At 41.7% G+C, this 18,264-nt stretch overlaps 4 non-coding genes across 4 annotated transcripts; 3 read left to right on the forward strand and 1 right to left on the reverse strand.

Annotated features, from left to right (window-relative positions):
* The first annotated feature begins 1,536 nt into the window (after positions 1-1,536).
* On the forward strand, positions 1,537-1,608 carry TRNAW-CCA (transfer RNA tryptophan (anticodon CCA)). The gene has a single exon. It is a non-coding gene; the product is annotated as a tRNA-Trp (tRNA).
* A 537-nt stretch (positions 1,609-2,145) lies between these two features.
* On the forward strand, positions 2,146-2,217 carry TRNAG-UCC (transfer RNA glycine (anticodon UCC)). The gene has a single exon. It is a non-coding gene; the product is annotated as a tRNA-Gly (tRNA).
* Positions 2,218-9,246: 7,029 nt separating this feature from the next.
* TRNAG-GCC (transfer RNA glycine (anticodon GCC)) lies at positions 9,247-9,317 on the reverse strand. The gene has a single exon. It is a non-coding gene; the product is annotated as a tRNA-Gly (tRNA).
* A 578-nt stretch (positions 9,318-9,895) lies between these two features.
* Positions 9,896-9,967, forward strand: TRNAW-CCA (transfer RNA tryptophan (anticodon CCA)). Its single transcript has one exon. It is a non-coding gene; the product is annotated as a tRNA-Trp (tRNA).
* Positions 9,968-18,264: the final 8,297 nt, after the last annotated feature.

Below are 18,264 nucleotides of genomic sequence, written 5' to 3' on the forward strand. Positions count from 1 at the left end.
ATATTGTGTCCCTCGACGTGTTTGGTTAGCACCTATGTGTAGGAACCTTGGTACTACTTGCAGTTCCGTTGCTCTGCGCATTATATGCTCAAGCCCACTATCATGGATATCAATAGCGACAGCTAAATATATTAGCTGGGCATGGGCGATCCGTCAGAGATTGCTAGTAAATTAACTATTCTCTGTGTGATCAGGCAGAGACTGCTAGTTATCTAACTATTCTCTGCCTGAAAAACTTGTTTTTATAAAATTTTCTTTAGCTTTCAGATAAATAATGAACTTGATAGATATTCAGAGACTGCTAGTTAATTAACTATTCTCTGTATGTGAAATGTTCTACTGAAATTGTCACCGCTAGCTTTTTAAATTGTATATACTCTTTTTAATGTACAAACCAAACCTCTGATGAATTCTTTAAAAAAAAAATTATAAATACTGAGAGACTTTGTTCTAACCAAATGTATTGTATGTATTTAGTAGTGCTTTGTAAATGTGTCTGATTGTAGATTTAATTCTATTTTAATACTGTCAATATTTTGTGTATGTTTGCTTTTATGAGTATACACTCGAATAAAGCACTTTTGAATTGAATTGATTTTTAAAATGCTCTGTGTATATTAAGGAATTTGGATTTGGAATCTAAAGCTTAATTTCATATAATTATCTTGTTTTTTTTGGAGAAGTACAAGTACAACAAACAGAATCTACTATGGATGATTGGTGGCTCCAATGTGTAATTTTATTCGTGAATTAAATGTGGCTTCATTTGTGTATGTGTTTGATGGATACTTGTTTATGTATTTTTCTGTAATGTTGGGATGTTCAAATAACAGGGGTCTCTGCCTTCCAGTAGTGATTCATCGGGGGTCCAAAGATGCCATAAGGTTAAGAGCCAATTAGCGAGATTGTGGCACGGTCACAAAAGCCAGTTTAATCATCTGGCTTAATCATCTGCTGAAATGGGACACCCTCCCTCTTTCTTCACATTCAGCAATACGAACCCCAGGTAAATTAATGTTTTAAGCAAGAATGCTTCACTGTGTGCACATGCTACCAAAAACAAACAAACACCTATACAACAAGTGAACCCAGAGCAAAAATGCGCTACGGTGGCTTACCAATGACAGAAGGCGCTTTGCAGATTCGGTAACATGCTGCTCCCACTGGGTCACTGAATACAGCTTAAATGCTGAACGGTGTAAGCGGAAATATCTCTTGGATGTAGATGCTACTGAACCACCAATGACAGCAGCGCTAGTGTGGGAGCAGGCACAGCCCGCATACAGCAGGCATGAACTACCTACCAATCATAGTGCTCGACTGTGAGAGAAGCAAGGGAGAGGAACTGTAACAGCTATGGAGAGAGACTGTAACAGCAATAAATGCAGTCCTTTGAGAGAGAAGGAACAGAACACACATTAACTCGTGTATACAAGGAACAGCAAATGTGTGTGCTATTTGGTCCCAAAAAATAAGAGAGCATGACACACACCACTTGATCTTCATTACAAACACTGGGAACATATCGTTATATGGGACCTCGTGGCGCAACGGTAGCGCGTCTGACTCCAGATCAGAAGGTTGCGTGTTCAAATCACGTCGGGGTCACAATTCTTTTATTTAGGAAATTATTATTTTTCTAGAATGGGCATACATATAAGAAAAAAACAAGCATAACGCTTCTATTTTTAAGCGTTAATTTAGGAGTTATGGAATATGTTTAGTACCAGGGACGAGTCGGGTAACTGCAGCAGGCGCCCCAGATGTTTTGTTTGTAGTGGAAGCAAACACTGCTGTTTACTCGTTATTAATGTAATATATGGATTTAACAGCAGAATGAGGCTCGATGGCATATCATATTGTGCTGCCGAGGGGTTCGTTAGCCCCTCACACTTAAAACCCACCAGAACAGAAGCAGGAAATGCCATAAATAACTAGAACGGGGAGAGAATCGAGGAAAGAAAAGAGGGACTTCGAGATTGCGAGTACAGAGATTAAGAGCAGTGACTAACACTAACCCATTAAAACGTTGCATGGACGGGATTTGCAAAAGCAGCCAAAACTACTTAATCAACACACAGTGCCCAGGCCCTAACCTTTTTGTGTATCCATGTAATGATGTAAAAACCCATCGTTCACATCCAAGCGTTGGTGGTATAGTGGTGAGCATAGCTGCCTTCCAAGCAGTTGACCCGGGTTCGATTCCCGGCCAACGCAGTGATATTTTTCCTTCCTTCATTTTGCTAAATAGCAACAATGATGATTCATTTTATTGACAAATATATAACTTTGTTTTTAATCCTTCATATATTCAATCTATAATTTAAAGGGGACCTCGATTTTAAGTCTCTCCCACAGCCTGCCGACCCAAGCAGAAATTCTCTCTTTGCAGTTTTCCAATCACAGTAATTCCAAACGATCAGAGTTGATTGAACAGAATAAAATTGAGGTTACGGTTTACGAGAGGGTAAAGAGAGTACGTTAGGGGCCAATAGTAATTTGAGTTATAAAGGGGTGGGTGATTCTATTGTCACCCATGTGCTAATCATCTTTAGCAGCTTAAACATATGGGGGCAGATTTACAAGCCCCTTGCAACACTTTTGCATCACTTTTAACTTGGGAAAAGTGTCGCAAGGGGCTTGTAAATCTGCCCCATGGTTGCGAACAATAGGTAAAATAAAACATTTAGTAGTGAAGAGATTAAAAATGAACCAATAGCAGGTTTCATTTTATCGTGGCCGATGTGTTCGTTCACAGAATCTCGCGTGCTAGCGGGCAATTAAAACTGAGTAAAGGATTACACAAATGTCAGGAATTGTATTCTAAGGGCCTAAAAAGATTTTTCTACTTTCACAGATACCAACCTGGAAATGTCTAGCAGGTTGTATGATTTGCATGAGTGAATGAATGAATGCTGCAAGTGCTCCCAAAAACAAGCAAGGGTGCCATACACCGTATAACAGTTAATAGGGATCTTTTCCTGGCCCTGAAGAAAGCCGGCTGATCCGGATGGGCACACAAACAGCTGGCCGAAACATGTCAACCACAGTTATAGATGCGGGAGAGCTAACATACTCTATTGACATCTAATACTGGTTTTAACATTTAACAAAGGACTCTAAGAATAAACTTCCTGCCATGGGACTTTTCTTTAGGCAATTTTAATTGCTTCATCCTAGAAGATCCCATTTTGAGAACAAGATATTAAGAACCCCTTTCTACTGGAGAGATGAGGTTGAGCCCATCAGGATGTATCTACGTTCTGGGTGAGGATTCAGTGATGAAGCATGCCACAATGTTACTGTGGGTCAGAATCTTTGACACCATTCCTTAAAGGATACAGGGGCATATTACCAAGGTCCTTATTGCGGCTTTAGCGGGAATTTTTTCCGCTAAAGCGGCGATAATTTTATGGCCCTATTACCTAGCTGTCGCTAACACCAGTTAGCGACAGCTAATAGGCGACAGCGGGCATTTAGGGGCCCACTATGCATGTCAGCGATAATTATCGCTAATGACATGCAAAGTGGGCATGCCAAGATGTTAGCGACTGGAAACAGTCGCTAACATCACTATCACCTATTACCAACTTTTGGAAATAATCGCGCTAAGCGCGATTATCTCCAAAAGCTAACGCCTACCCAGAGCAGTTCTTAGCCATGTTATCCAATGGAAGGTGGATAACATGGCTAAGAGCATTGTCACGATGATGCCTGAATATCGCTGATTTTACAGCGATATTCATGCATTTCCCACGATTTTTAGCGCTTTTGAGATAAACCTTGATAATATCAAGGTATCTCAGCGGTAAAAATCGTCGGAGCGCGGCGATATTTTAATACCCGCTAATCAAGCTTAGCGATAATTATCGCTATAGCTTGGTAATATGCCCCACAGAGACTAGATTAAAAGCAGTCAAGTCTCTCTCTGCTTGTTGGACAGTGCCATTCATAATTTTTAAATGGATAGGAAAGTAACAATCAGGAAACAATATCAGTCCGATGCCTAAACCTGTCAGCCCGGGTTTCCCCATGTTGATTTAAAGCAACAAATCCCTCCATATTATATTCACTCATAAGTACAAGTGACTAAATAATTTCGTGTCTGGAAATAAATACATCATAGTTGTGTAATTTCAGTTCTAAAAGTAACTATTGGAGTTAAATCTATATGTTGTTAGAAAATTAAAATATAGGACTTTTGCAACATATTCATGTCCACTCTCCGATGTTGAAAAGGCCCACTGTTCCCACTGAAAATACAGAAACACTGTGCTTGTGGCATTAGACACATGCAAGAACCATCGGCATATTGATTATAGTAATAAAAATGTTTCTAGTTGTTCACTGTGATATGTGGTCTTCATAATGCATGGAAGTGTGAGGCTGCAATTCTGTGAGAAAAGTCTTTATAAGGTCCACATCCCACTCACTAGTGAACACTCCTGGAGATGAATGAATGAATGTTGGATTTATAGAGCGCGTGGTTACCCGGAGGCGTCCCAATGCTGTACTACTGGGGAACCCGTCCTGGCTTTCCCTGTGAGATGGTCCCTTTACTGGGAATCCCCAAGGTGCAGCCAGGCATCCCCGGCGGTGATGGGGTTGGAGTGGAGATTAAGCAAGCTATTGCCCAGAGTTGCAGCGTGGGACCCCATGGTTAGAGTGGCACCGAGGCGAGATTTATCGGGCCCGCTGACATTGGGCCTGCACCCGGCCGCGTCGGGAATTGAACCCTGGTCCCGGGCCGACCTATGCCTCCGAGTCTGTAACCTAGTCTCAATCAAAAGGTGTGTGGTACTTGAACAGTCTCTGCTGGGCCACGAATCAGATGCACTCAGTCCTCTCAGTAGACGCCATCTAGAAGAAGGGTGGCGCTCAGGTCACACTGAGACTCATCTGACAGATTCCCAGGGCCTCATTTATGAAAACGAATGTATCGCTGCGTGAAAACAGAGATGAGTCACTTTTCATTGCGCCCTCCTTGCGACATGATGGATGCGTCATATTTACTGTATGAAGCATCATGTTGCAAGGAATGACAGATATGTCAGTTTTACTTCTGTATCTATCGGCGCAAAAGGGATGCATTGCAGGAGTTGTGTTGGAAGTGTGACGCAACACCAGCAATGCAGGGGTGAGGGCTATGGAGATAGCACTGCGTCATGCTTATGCCTGCCATGAGGCAGGCGTAAGGTTGTGACGCATTTGCGTCCTAGAAGTGACGCAGTGAAATCTCCTAGATTTCACTGCGTCACTTCTATGAGGCTTACTTGGTTGGGGACCCGACCCTGGCATACATTATACCTGACACAGTTATAATGTAGTGCAGGGGTTTACAAAGTGACGCATCTTTTTAGATGTGTCACTTTGTAAATAGTTTTTAGAACAACAGTGGTCCCATGCACTCAAAGATATATGAAGCAATAAATATAGACAAAATCAAATCTATATTTGGAGTGACATATCCAGCCGGACAGAGGTTATTCAGTGGAATGACCTCTGTCCAGCTGGACATGTCACTCCAAATATAGATTTGATTTTGTCTATATTTATTGCTTTATATATCTTTGAGTGCATGGGACCACTGTTGTTCTAAAAAGTATGTTCCCCGAGGTCCCCTGCTGACTGAATTGGGGTCCCTTGTTGTTGTTAATATACTTTGTAAATAGGGCGCGACAGAAGACATGTTTTACGCCACCAATATGTCACAAAAAAGTGACGCAACTTCAGCGCAAAACTGTCACAAGGCCTCATAAATATGGCACTATAGTGTCTGTGTAATTCTATCTGCTTATTCAGTTTCCTTGCTGCAAAATCCAGATCTCAGTCTCTGGAACTTACTTGCCACGACCCACACTTATTAAAAACACCACCAGTGTCAGCCAAATTAAAAGAAAAGAATAGAGGCTGGCACCATCCAGACATAACAACAGGAAGGCCTAGCATAAGTTTCTGGATCACGTCTTCAATCTACCCATCCATTTTGTTGTGGGTTATCGGGAACAGTTAATTCAACGCTTTAGCTTGGCCTTCTGCATGTAAACCAATAATCAAAAAGCTCTCACTCTGGAATTTCTAAATCAAAGTCTTGTATATTTATCAAGCTCTTCATACATTCACTGCATGTCAATGGCGTTGTAAATTGTGTTCCTATAGTATCTTAAGACAATTCGCTGTGTACATCTTGGTGCTCGCACCCGGTTGCTCTTCATTTAGTGGGGTATCTGGCAGGATGCATTTTCTGACATTGGCATCAGTTGCACGTTTTGCAGCAGCTTCAGCGGCAACAGCACCCTGAAGGCCTGGCTGAAAGAGCACCGCAGGAACCCCAGCAATGGCAGGAAGATCATGCTGTGTAATTATTTTATATATATTTGTCCAACCCTAATAACTTCAACATTTCTTAAAATGTAATCTTGAGTGAAGTTACATCTTGTATATATGTAACTCTAACTAGTAGTACCTGTAGCAGACTTATGTGCTCACTACCATTCTCATGTGAGTTTAGAGTCTGTTTTCTATTTGCAGCTTTTATGTAATTCATGTACTCTGAAGTGCTTATAAAATGTAACTGGTTCTATTGTAAAGCGCTCTGACATGTTCGGGTAATGTACCCGCAATATAAAAATGCATAAATAAATAAATTAACAAACATTTATAGTCTCACCTTATGGAAGAACATTTCTATAAGGCATACAGTTCAGCAAAACATGTCTTGGTATATTACATGACTTATTTAGGTTGTTTAGACAAGGTGCAACATTACTTGTGTCCCTTGCTATCAAGGCTTGTTAACCCTATTGACTCTCAGGCCTCCCCACTCCTTCCCACCTGTGTGAAGTCCTCCTTTGGATATTTGGGGTAGCTCACCGCTTAAACCTTTCTCACTTTTTTTCCACAAAAAACTTTCCATGCCAAACTTACATCCTTTGTTTCCAATATGATGGGGATTCTAAGGGTACCCACTGGTAAAATGAGGCGAAGGAGAGAGGCAGAGCAGAAATAAAGCAAGCAAAAGAGAAAAGAGGCAAGTGAAGGCAAAAAGAGTGTGCTAACAGATGCATAGCCAAGTGATAGGCGAGGGGAATATATGATTTTTCAACTATTACAAGTTCCACGCATGGCATTACCACGCAAATTTTACATCGCAAGTGGCTTTACCACGCTGGAATTTACAACGAAGGATTGTACCACGGTAGAAACGTCTTACCTGCACGTCATTCTCCAGCAGCCCCTTACTTCCATCTACCTTGGAAACAAGCGTCAAAACACGTCTTCTAAAATAAAAAAAGGACTGTTTTTTTTACGTACACTGCACGTCTTTGGGGGAGGGTCATTCCTTTTACTTCATTAATACCACAGAGCGTTTTTTTTATTTATCTAACTCGCTCCTTAATTGTTGTTATTTTTTGGGGGGAGACCCCCCAGCCCCCCCAGCCCCCTAGCCCCCCTCCCAACCCTCCCCCAGCCCCCCCCAGCACGACTGGACGGAATACCACGTCTCCCCCCAACCCACGCTGAATGTACTTTCGTGGTCAAGACGGTCGTTGAAGGCTCCCTCGTTGAAGAGACGTTTGCGGGGTAAGTGGATCGTTAAAAACGTCAAGCGTGGAAAAGACATCGTTGTAAATGATGTTTCCCAGGCGAGGGTAGCTGGCACGAGGACCATTAATGTCTTTATATATATTCTGTGATGGTCATTTGTGTTTCTGCCTCGATTAGACTGGTAGTGGTGTGTCACTTTTTTGTGTCCATTTTACAATGTGCAATCTGCATCTCATGGCAATTTACAAACAAAAAATTCAAATCAGTCATTCAATTCCAAACGCTGTTCTTTTTTACTTTATTAACCCACCAGATTTCTCACTGTAAAAAGAACTCCTCTTTTACTTTGTTAACAAAATTATACACTGATAACAAAACTGTTACACAATGTTTAAACATGCTCTAAAAGGAATATCAAAGTTCCAAAGAAGAGCATGAAAATATCTGCTGCTTTGCTTGGTGGCGGACTTTGAATGTGATTGGGAGGCTGGAAATGTGTTTAGAGCCTAGAGGTAGCGTACTGCGATCAAGGATTACGTCACTAACATTTAAGTGCACAAATCGAGAGACAACAGGAGAATATATTTAGAGTAGACAGCTGATCGTAAGTCTTGAGTGTTGATGCAGAATTTTTCATTAATACATGTTTCCAAACAAGCCAGACAACGTGTTTCACCTTAGAAAAGGCTTTATTAGGGACAATGAAGTGAACCACTGTGAATGCAAGAAAAACTCCAGGTACACCGTAATCTGCGTTGTCAGATATGTTGTTGTTGCTTCATGACTGTTTACTGTCTTAACGTGATAGTGCACTACCATCACTTGCGATTACTATCCTAAAAGAAATTAGACTTGCTGCAATTATTATGTAGATGAATTATGTCTACTTACGCTCCAGCAGGAATATGTCGTAAATATGTGCAATTGATATAAAGAAAAGATTACTGATGCTACAAATATGTAATGTGATGGTATGAGATATACAAATGTAAAAAAAAAATCAATGAAGTATGATAAAAAAAAAAGGTCCTGTACATATTCAAACCCCAGTTACAGCAATTAGCTAGGTGTAACGCACATGCGAGATCTTTCTGCACCTAATTCACCCTGTCTAGCTTAAGGTCTACCTCGGGGTTTACCTACCTTAAACAGATTATAAAGTAATTCTGCCATTTATCAAATAAAAAAAACCAATACAAACAATATTTAGCCATAACATTATTCACCACACTTTCTTTCACACCCAGTGTGTAAGAATTGTATAGCTTTACAATTCCTGGAGGCACAACATACAGGATAATGTGCTGCTTGGCTAAACATGTATAAGGTCCAAAAGGCGAAGCCTCTTGGCTATGCCAATGCTTGTTACTTTTACCACAAAAAATAAATTCTGTTGTGTTATTGTGAAGGTTGACTGGTGTACAGCCCGGGGGAGTTTGGGGGTTTTGCAGGAGGCAACAGGTTTGCACATACTTTTATTTAAACTTGGTATGACTTGTACAGTCGAGTGATCACGGGGCACTTAGGGTTTCTTTGAGGAAAGCATTTCACCCTGTAAAATCACTTTCAAACGCATATAAAATAAATATATGTACTATGTGCTAGATCCCCCGAGTTCAACATTTCTAGATGAGTAAACGAATTTGCAAATTATACCTAAATGAACATGCTATTATTGAAATTTACAAAATAGGAAGCTGCATTGGCCGGGAATCGAACCCGGGCCTCCCGCGTGGCAGGCGAGAATTCTACCACTGAACCACCAATGCTTAGCTGAAATGACATCTTCTTTTTGTTGACACATAGTTGAGATTAAAGTGTCGGTGCTCAGTGACTAGGGAATGCTAATTATTTCACATCCCATTGCTGGGCGACCGAAAGTTGCTCTAAACACGTCTGAATTGAAGAAAACTCACATATAGTCTCTAATCTCGATGACATGGATTGCTGAGAGCTGGCACAGCACTCGCACTAGGAGGAACTGAAGGCTGAAAATATTTCGCGCAGGCAGCCCTTGGAATCATTACACTAGGAGGCAATCGCCGAGTAACAACATTCAACTGTTGAGAAGAGGCACTGAATTCACTTAAAGCAGCGGAAGACAAGTCGATATGTTCACTTGAGATTAGACATCCCTCACACGTGCAATCGCCGCTCCACCACTAGGTATCAAACACATTTGTGCTTGGAAACGTCACTGAGCTGAAAAGGGATAAGTAGCAACCGATATTCCACGAGTTCCCCGCCCAATTTCTGGCTTTCACTAATAAAGGCATTATTGACACTTCCACGAGCACCATTTCTTCGGTGTATTTCCTTATTGGTCAGTTGCAGATGATATCATCAAGACCTCGTGGCGCAACGGTAGCGCGTCTGACTCCAGATCAGAAGGTTGCGTGTTCAAATCACGTCGGGGTCAAATTTGCTTTTTATACCTTTACCTTTGTTAATATTTCTTTTGACATATAATAATCTTATATTTCGTTTTACCTATTATAATAATATATAATATTAGTATTATATTTCTTTTTTGTGATATCATTTTGTATATTTCTTTTTACCTATTTTACATTTGTTAATATTTCTTCTGTATTGTAAAAGTGACATATATCTGAAGAAAATAAATATCTTCTGTTAACAGCCATTTCTCCATATTATGTAATGTTTCGTGAACACGTTTAGAGTACACACAACGTACCTGCTACTTGGCGAAGTATATTTGAGTGCAGTTTTAATGCCACAAAAAACACCTTATGCTATTCAAGGCAAAGGCTAAACCAATTCGAAGGGTTTTTTTTTTAACTTTAGGAGCACATTGATAAATATTCTAAGGTTTAGGTAATTTATAAAAAAAATGTTTTTTCACAAAATTTACCTTGAGAAAGGGACCTGTCATGCCTTGGTCACAAAGAGATGATCAAAGCCAAGCAAGCAGAGTATTTAGAATGAAAAGTCTGCTATTGCAAACATTTGAGTACATCTGATTAATTTTAATTTTATTGAAATATACACAAGTGTGTGCACTGGCTCTCTGCACAGGCTCAGGTATGCCTCCCACAGCAAGTAAGAAAGTGTTCGTGATATAGTGACGAGCAAGCCCCCTTACTTAATGTAGCCCACACAGTCTAGCCTTTTCTTACCAGTGTTTTAAATGGAAACATAGAAGTGCAGGTACTCTCTCTTTAGAGACCATGTTTTCTCCTACGAAGTGCTGGCACTCTCCCATTAAATGTATTGCAGCAATGCTGAGAAATGCAGGAACCCTCTTTGGACGTCATTCGGAGGTAGTCAGGGGTCGCTGATGTGACCTCTAGCTTGCTCCCTGCTACTCTTGGCTATCTCTGACTACCCCAAATGACATCCATGGTACCCTCCCTTTCAAATGAAAGAAGTGTAGGTACTCAGTACCGGACAGTACCCTCCTTGCTGAAAAATGGTTATGGGTAGTCGCTAATTTGATGTTTATATCAAATAAGAAACACATTCATAGAGGCTTTACATTGCACAGTGGCTTTAGCCTGTAGTAAGGGCCACAGAGACTGCAATGGCATTCAAGAATAGTGGGTGAAGAGGACAAAACGGAAATATGGTGTAGTGAGTAGAGATCTGGGGGCTTTTTTACAAGCCCCTTGCGCCACTTTTGCATCATTTTTAACATGGGAAAGTGACGTACGGGTGGGGCTAGAGGCTTGTACATCAGCCCCCTAGTTTGTAACCATAGACTGAGGTAGGAGGGTAAGGCATAAACACAGATCGCCAGAAATGGAAACAGATTACAAAAGGCTGAAACATGGCGTCAAAAGTTGTCTTTTTTTAAAGGATAAATACATATTTATAATACATATATGTATGCCATGCCAGTGAGAGTGCATGTTGCCCAATAAGATGGTATTAGGAATAGGAGGACCAGTGAGCACAGAATGCACATTAATTTTATCACTAAAGTGCAAAATAACGTTGGTGCGCCACTGTAGGCTGGAGCCTAGCTCGGGCTCAGCTCAAGAGCATTTCGGAATCTCAAGCCCCAAACGAGGCAAGGGCGTAGGAAGGGTGGTGCGGTGGGTGCGGCCACCCCGGGTGTCATCACTGAGGGGGTGACAAAATGGCAAAAATATGTGTTTTAAACCCCCCTCAGTGATGATACTTGTCACCCCCTGCTGGTCAAAATGGAAAAAGATGTGTTTTAAATACATATTTTTGCCATTTTGTCAAGCCGGGGGTGACAAGAAATTGTCCGCACCGGGTACCACCTGACCTTGCTACGCCACTGACGAGGTGAGACTTCCCAGCGTCTCACTGACCAAGGTCCCTCCCACCCATCCTTGGACAGCGAAAGTGCTGCCCAGCGCTGAGCTGTCGTCTGTTTCCACACTGGAAAATGTTGAAAACCACAAAGAGCTTGTTATGGTAGTGATTTTTCAATGTGCTGTGAAATCGGACTGTTGTCGCCCCCCTTTCCCACTTCCCCATGCAAGTACTTTCACTGCACTTAGAGCATGGGCATCATAAGGATTTTGGGGGCCCTGGGTCGAATTAATTTTGGGGGGCCACTGTTCGTAACAACTTTGAATTTATGATTCAATTTCAGCTATTTCGTGCGCTCTTTGGCCAGGTCATTAACACTGTACAGGCGCTCTAGTTCAAATTCCAAATGTATTTACAGGTAATATTTAGGGATAGTGATGTGTTTTCAATATTGCAGGAGAGCAGCAGGTCACTAATGTTACTGGAAATAATCTCTGTGACACCCTCCCATTTCTCATAAGTGAGGTCCTACTGTCATCTAAAGGAAACTTTTTAAAATAGATTATGCATGAAACATAAGCCCATTTCACTGCAAAATGTCTGCAATAGACTCTCACACTTTACCCACATTACAATACATTAAAGGAAATGTGTATTTAAAACAATCTGTTTAAGAATTATTCAAGGTCAACAGTGCAAGACTCTCTGCAGAACACAGCTGCTCTGTCAGGGGGGCCCTGAAAGGCTGGGGCCCTGGGCCAGGGCCCACTTTGCCCATGCATTAAAACGTCTCTGCTCTAGGGTCTCAGAGAAAGGATCCTGCCACCCCTGGATCCTCAGGGGGTAATACACGTGCCATAAAGCCACCTCAGTCTGAGCCAGTCTTTGTGAGTCTGTCTGCATCTAAACCCTGCACTTCACTTGTGTTGACATGTGACCCTGTTGCGTTGTCCAGTTCTTTTGTTTACTAATAGGTGTAATTGCATGCAAATTAGTCTCTTTAGGAAAATAAGGGAAGTTGGTAATGTCAACATTATAATAGAGTATCCTGCCTTAATTTAACTTATATTTTTTCAGCTTCGTGTGTCAGCTTGATTTAACATAAACATGTGTACTTTATAAGCACGTTGCACTGTTTTAGCACCTCAAGAACTAAACACAAATCATTAGGATTTGATGTAAAACAGGGGAGGAAAACAGATTATGTAGTGGATGAACTGCACCCCGTGATCCTAGGAAATCTTGCATTAATCCCAGCTTCCACTTCACCACATTATGTGATCCTAGGCAATATTATTCATAACTTTTCCTTCGTCATCACATGAAAGCATCTTTAACTATATCAGTTCAGTGTCAGCGCTGTACAAAAGTCTCTCCTGTATATGGTTTAATAGAGGTCACTGTGCCATATATAGAGGGCAGAAGACCACTGACCTGCCTCTTGGTTTAATAATGGATTCATCTTCAGGGAAGTGGGACTGGGGCCATGAATGATCCTAAATTTATGTTTAGAATCTCTAACTTTTAACTTTTGCCAGTCAATGCAATGATTTAATCTAATTTACTTACATTAAATAAACAGCATTATAAAGAAATACAATATTTTGAAGTTTGAAGAGTCTTTATCACATATGTATTGGATGTGAGCTTAATGATTAAAATCCCAAATATGTTGGTGGCTCAGCTTATATTTAAGGTCTCAGGAACAATCTGGGTCATTGGTTCAGCTCAAGCCCAACTCTTGATTTTACATTGCTGGTTATCCCTTCCAACTGTAGTCCAAAGGTGTCATTATCACAGTAGACCTCAGCTAACTTGGAAAACACCGGCTAATGCACTACAGTCACCTTACAGATGAAAACAACTGAACAGCTTCAACAGTACCGTTGTATTTATGTGTGAGCATTTCGGTCAAAAGAAGGGATACAGAGACTAAGCCACAGAGAAAGACTCCTTGCTGTGAATTGTTCTTTTTTCATATTTATGAAATCGTTTGCTGTTTCATATTAATTTGATGCTTCATAAACACCAGTGCTTAATCCGAGCCAGCACTTATTTTTGGGCTTTGGCACATACTTTCCCTCATCAGACTTTGACCCAGAACAAGAGAGAGAAAAACAGAAAAGTCAGAAATAAGGAGAAAGAATAAGACAGAAAACTGGTAACAAAGGGAGAAAAGAAGGATGACAAATAAAGTGCAGAAGTGAGATAGATGGTTAGGGAGTGTCAGGTGATGGAATAAAATGCACAAGGGGGAATCAAAATTATTCAGCTTTGGTATTCATGACCGCAACCTTCTGCAGTGCCAGCTTCTTTGGAAAGGTTTGTGGCCCAGCACTTAATATTTGTCATATTAAAACCTATAAACATCCACTGTTTGGTCCTTCTTGCTTTAGATGTGTCCAGTGTCAGTTTTGCTCCACTCAAGCAAGGCCTCTTCACAGAATGACTAAAAGTGGGACAAATCTCTCCTCTCTTGAAAAAATAATATCTCAATCCAGAGAGCCAAAACAACTACGGCAAATCTACATACTCACATTTTTAGACAAAATCAACAAAAGTTGTGTAGCAACCAAACTCACCTCACACATTTGAAAAAACATCCTCCTAGTCTCTTTCCAATCAGGTTTACGCAAGGGTCACAGTACAGAAACTGTGATCCTCTAAATAGTCGATGACTCCCTCAGAATCCTTGACTCCGGTAACTCCTGCCTCCTGGTTCTTTTGGATTTATGCGCTAGATTCAACACTGTCAACCATCTGGACCTCCTTTGTACTCTGAAATGACACATGGGATGTAGAGCCATTGTAGAGCCACCGTCCTCAACTGGTTCTCCTCAAACCCATCCAACCATTCTCGAAATCTCAAATTGTGAAAATGGGCAACTCGTTCTCAAGACTAGTAAGCGTTCACCAAAGGGTCTCTCAAGGTTCGATCCTCTCCCCAACCCTCTTTAACCTCTTCCTGGTACCACAATGGTCATTCTCAGAAACTCTGGGATACTGTTTCACCTCTACACCGACAACACCCAAATATACATGAAAATCTCATCCCTGGAAGATGTTGCCCTGCTTTCAAAAACGCTCTTAAAGATTCACAACTGGGTATCCAACTACCATTTAAAACTCAAACCAACTAAAACAGAATTTTTTTATCTCACCGCTGAAAGCAAAACCTCCAGTACAAGAATGGATGGCTAATCTTCCCGCCCTAGATAGCTGCCCCGCCATTGTCCAGTGTGTATGATCACTCGGCATCACCGTTGATAATCACCTCAATTTTCACAGCCACATCGCAGCCGTGGCCAACAGCACACAACACCAAATAAGGCAACTTTGGGGCATCAGACAATTGATTTCGGAACAAGACCTTAAAACAGTGGTGCAGTCCCTCGTTCTCTCGAGACTTGACTATGGAATTACCCATATCTCAGACATTCCCAAAGTTCACCTAGGCTGACTGAGAACAACACTACAGGCTGCTGCACACTCCATTTTAGGTCTCATGAAATTTGACCACATTTTCCCTGCCCTGCTAACCCTCCAATGGCTCTCCATTGAAGCATGGGCTCAATTTAAAATCACTTGTATTACCCACAGAGCCCTGCACTCCTCTTCACCATCCTATCTAAACGAGAAACTGAAAATCTCCTGAGCACATAGGCGTTCCAGAAATGCCCAATTCCTGCTCCTAGAACCTGTCACCTCCAGTCATGAATGCTGCATGTACCAGTCTTTCTCTGGTAGTTCAACTAGAAGAATCTAGAACTCCCTCCCTCCATCTAACCGCCTGCCTAATCATCTTCAAAAAGGACCAGGGCCTGACTGGCTGTGGCGAGCACCAGGCATTTTCCCGGTGAGTCGGGAGGGAGGGACCAGTTTTGGTGCATTGGGGCCTGTTGTTTTGTTATTGGGGGCCAGTTTTGCAGCAGTTCTGCAATATCAGCCCCATGTAACAAAATAACAAAAGCAGCAGCAGTGTTTCCAAATTCCACCCACCCCCGCCAGTACGACTTATTTGCCAGAGCTGGCTTGCATTCTCTTTCTGGCTGTGTAAAGGACCTCAAGCTCTCCTATTTGACAGACATCTTGTTTAATCACCCACAATCAGACATAAGTATCTCTTCAAAGTGATGTGAACCACCTTTGTTATAAGCCGCCACCATCTAAATCGATGCTTTAACTGTGTATGTTCTATGTCCAACCGCTGTAACTGTCTCTTGTGGTAACTCCTCCACAAATCCATCAATGTAAACATCCAAGTTCAATTACTATTACAGCAAACCGCTGCAACCCATGTATTCTGCTTGTTGTAAAGCGCTCTGATGCCTTCAGCCCATGTCCGCACCATATACACTTGCAAAAAAATGAAAATAAATAAAAGCAAAATTTCAGAATTCTGTTAGCTCAGTCAGGTGCCCAAGGCCAGCGCGCTCATCCCACCAACATGAGACAGCGTGCCAGTGTCTCTGCTGACCTGGGCCTCCCACCTATGCCCCATCACTGTGATGCCAGGGGAGGGGCACTTCTTGCCTGGGCCTCGCAGGCATGTGTAGTGCTGCCAGCATTAGGGGAAGGGTCTCTTTCAAATGACAATCAACTCTTACTCTTTCAGCCCTTGTTGAGCTGTGAAAGCGATGCTGGTCAGTGTCTGAGAGGGGGACGTCCTGTGCCATACAGGTTCAGGGTCACCATCAACTATTGGGATGCAAATATAATTGCTGCCTTTCCAAGAGAAACATCCAGGCCATTTGTTGTTGTTTTAGGAGTTTGCAAAGACCAGACAATGCTTTCTGTCTTTGTTTACCTCAATTATTACTCAGGGATTGATTGCAGCTCTGGAACACTTTCAAATGTGTTTTCTTTTTATATTTGCTGTTTTTATTATGTACAGATAAGGGCTAAAATAACGGCTTTAGTTGATTTGTCTATTTTTGCTTATTTTTTGTGGAATTGAAACAGAACAAGGTAGAAACACAGCAAGGTAGAAATCTTAGATGCAAACAGATTTGAATTAGGAATTAAACCCATTTTTTGCAGTTTTGTATAGCGCTAATGCGACCCGAAGGTATTTTTTTTAGGCATAAGGAGATTAAGTGATTAGTCCAAAAATCACAGGCTCGTGAACTAACACAGAGACTGGAACCTGGTTTTGTTGCAGGGATTCTGCTCTGGAAAAGAACTATGATTGGAACCACAGAACGTCAGTAGGCAGGTACTGAGTCATCATACCACCTCAGTAACCGTGAGACCCAGTCCAACTAGAAATAGTGTCTCACTTGCCCTCCTAACCATATCCAGAGAGACAAGAGAATTGTCACCCCAGAACACAACACTCCCAACCCCCTCAGGGATCACCGTAACAGGACATCCCCTTTCGTTCTCACACTTGTACTTGTCCACAATAAGATATAACAGAGACACAAAGGATGTTAGAAATGTTTATTTAAACTATCCTGCTCTAAAATGCAGTATTTGTGCCACAATTAGAAAGAAATGCCTAACGGAAATACAGTCAGCAAAGTCAGTAAACCACATAGAATGAAAAGTCCTGTCATGTTATAAGACAGATCAGCCTAACCCCCCCCCGCCCAACTACAGAAGCAGAATGATTATACAACAAAGATCGCTGGATTTTGTAGCGGACACGTACCTTAGCATACACAGGTGGACGTTCTACATCTCAGGTTCAGCCATGACCTCCTCTCAGAAAGTCTCGCTCTCTATTTGTGTTACATTACTGTGCACACCTTTATGACAAGGCTCCTGCGCTCACCAACAACAGCTGCACTCATGAATTCCATCTAGGTGCTAGTGCCTGACCAGAACAAAATAACAAGGGACATTGGGGCATATTATCAAGGGGGTTTATCTCCGCTTTTTTGGCTTTAAAAGCCAAGAAAGCGGAGATAAAATTATCTCCCTATTACCTAGCTGTCGCTAACACCAGTTAGCGACAGCTAGTAGGAGATAGCGACCATCTTGGGCCCCGCTTTGCATGTCAGTGAAATTTATCACTAATGACATGCAAAGTGGGCGTGCCAAGATGTTAGCAACTGGAAACAGTCGCTAACATCGCTCTCTCCTATTACCAACTTTTGGAGATATTCGCGCTAAGCGCGATTATCTCCAAAAGCTAACACCTGCCCCTGAGCAGTTCTTAGCCATGTTATCCAATGGTAGGTGGATAACATGGCTAAGAGCATTAGCTCAGTAATGCATGAATATCGCGGACTTTTCAGCGATATTCATGCATTTCGGCCGATTTTTATCGCTTAGGAGATAAACCTTGATAATAGCAAGGTTCCTAAGCGATAAAAATCACCGCAACTCGGCGATAAAAATATTGCCGTTAAGCCAACATAGCGATAATTATCGCTAGTTGTTGGTAATATGCCCCATTGTTGTTTGACTTTGTCTACTGTGTTGAGACTAAAGCCCAGGAAAGAACACAATGCAAAAACAACTGCA

The sequence above is a fragment of the Lissotriton vulgaris genome, chromosome 12 (assembly GCF_964263255.1).
Source record: "Lissotriton vulgaris chromosome 12, aLisVul1.2, whole genome shotgun sequence".
Taxonomy (NCBI): Eukaryota; Metazoa; Chordata; class Amphibia; order Caudata; family Salamandridae; genus Lissotriton; species Lissotriton vulgaris.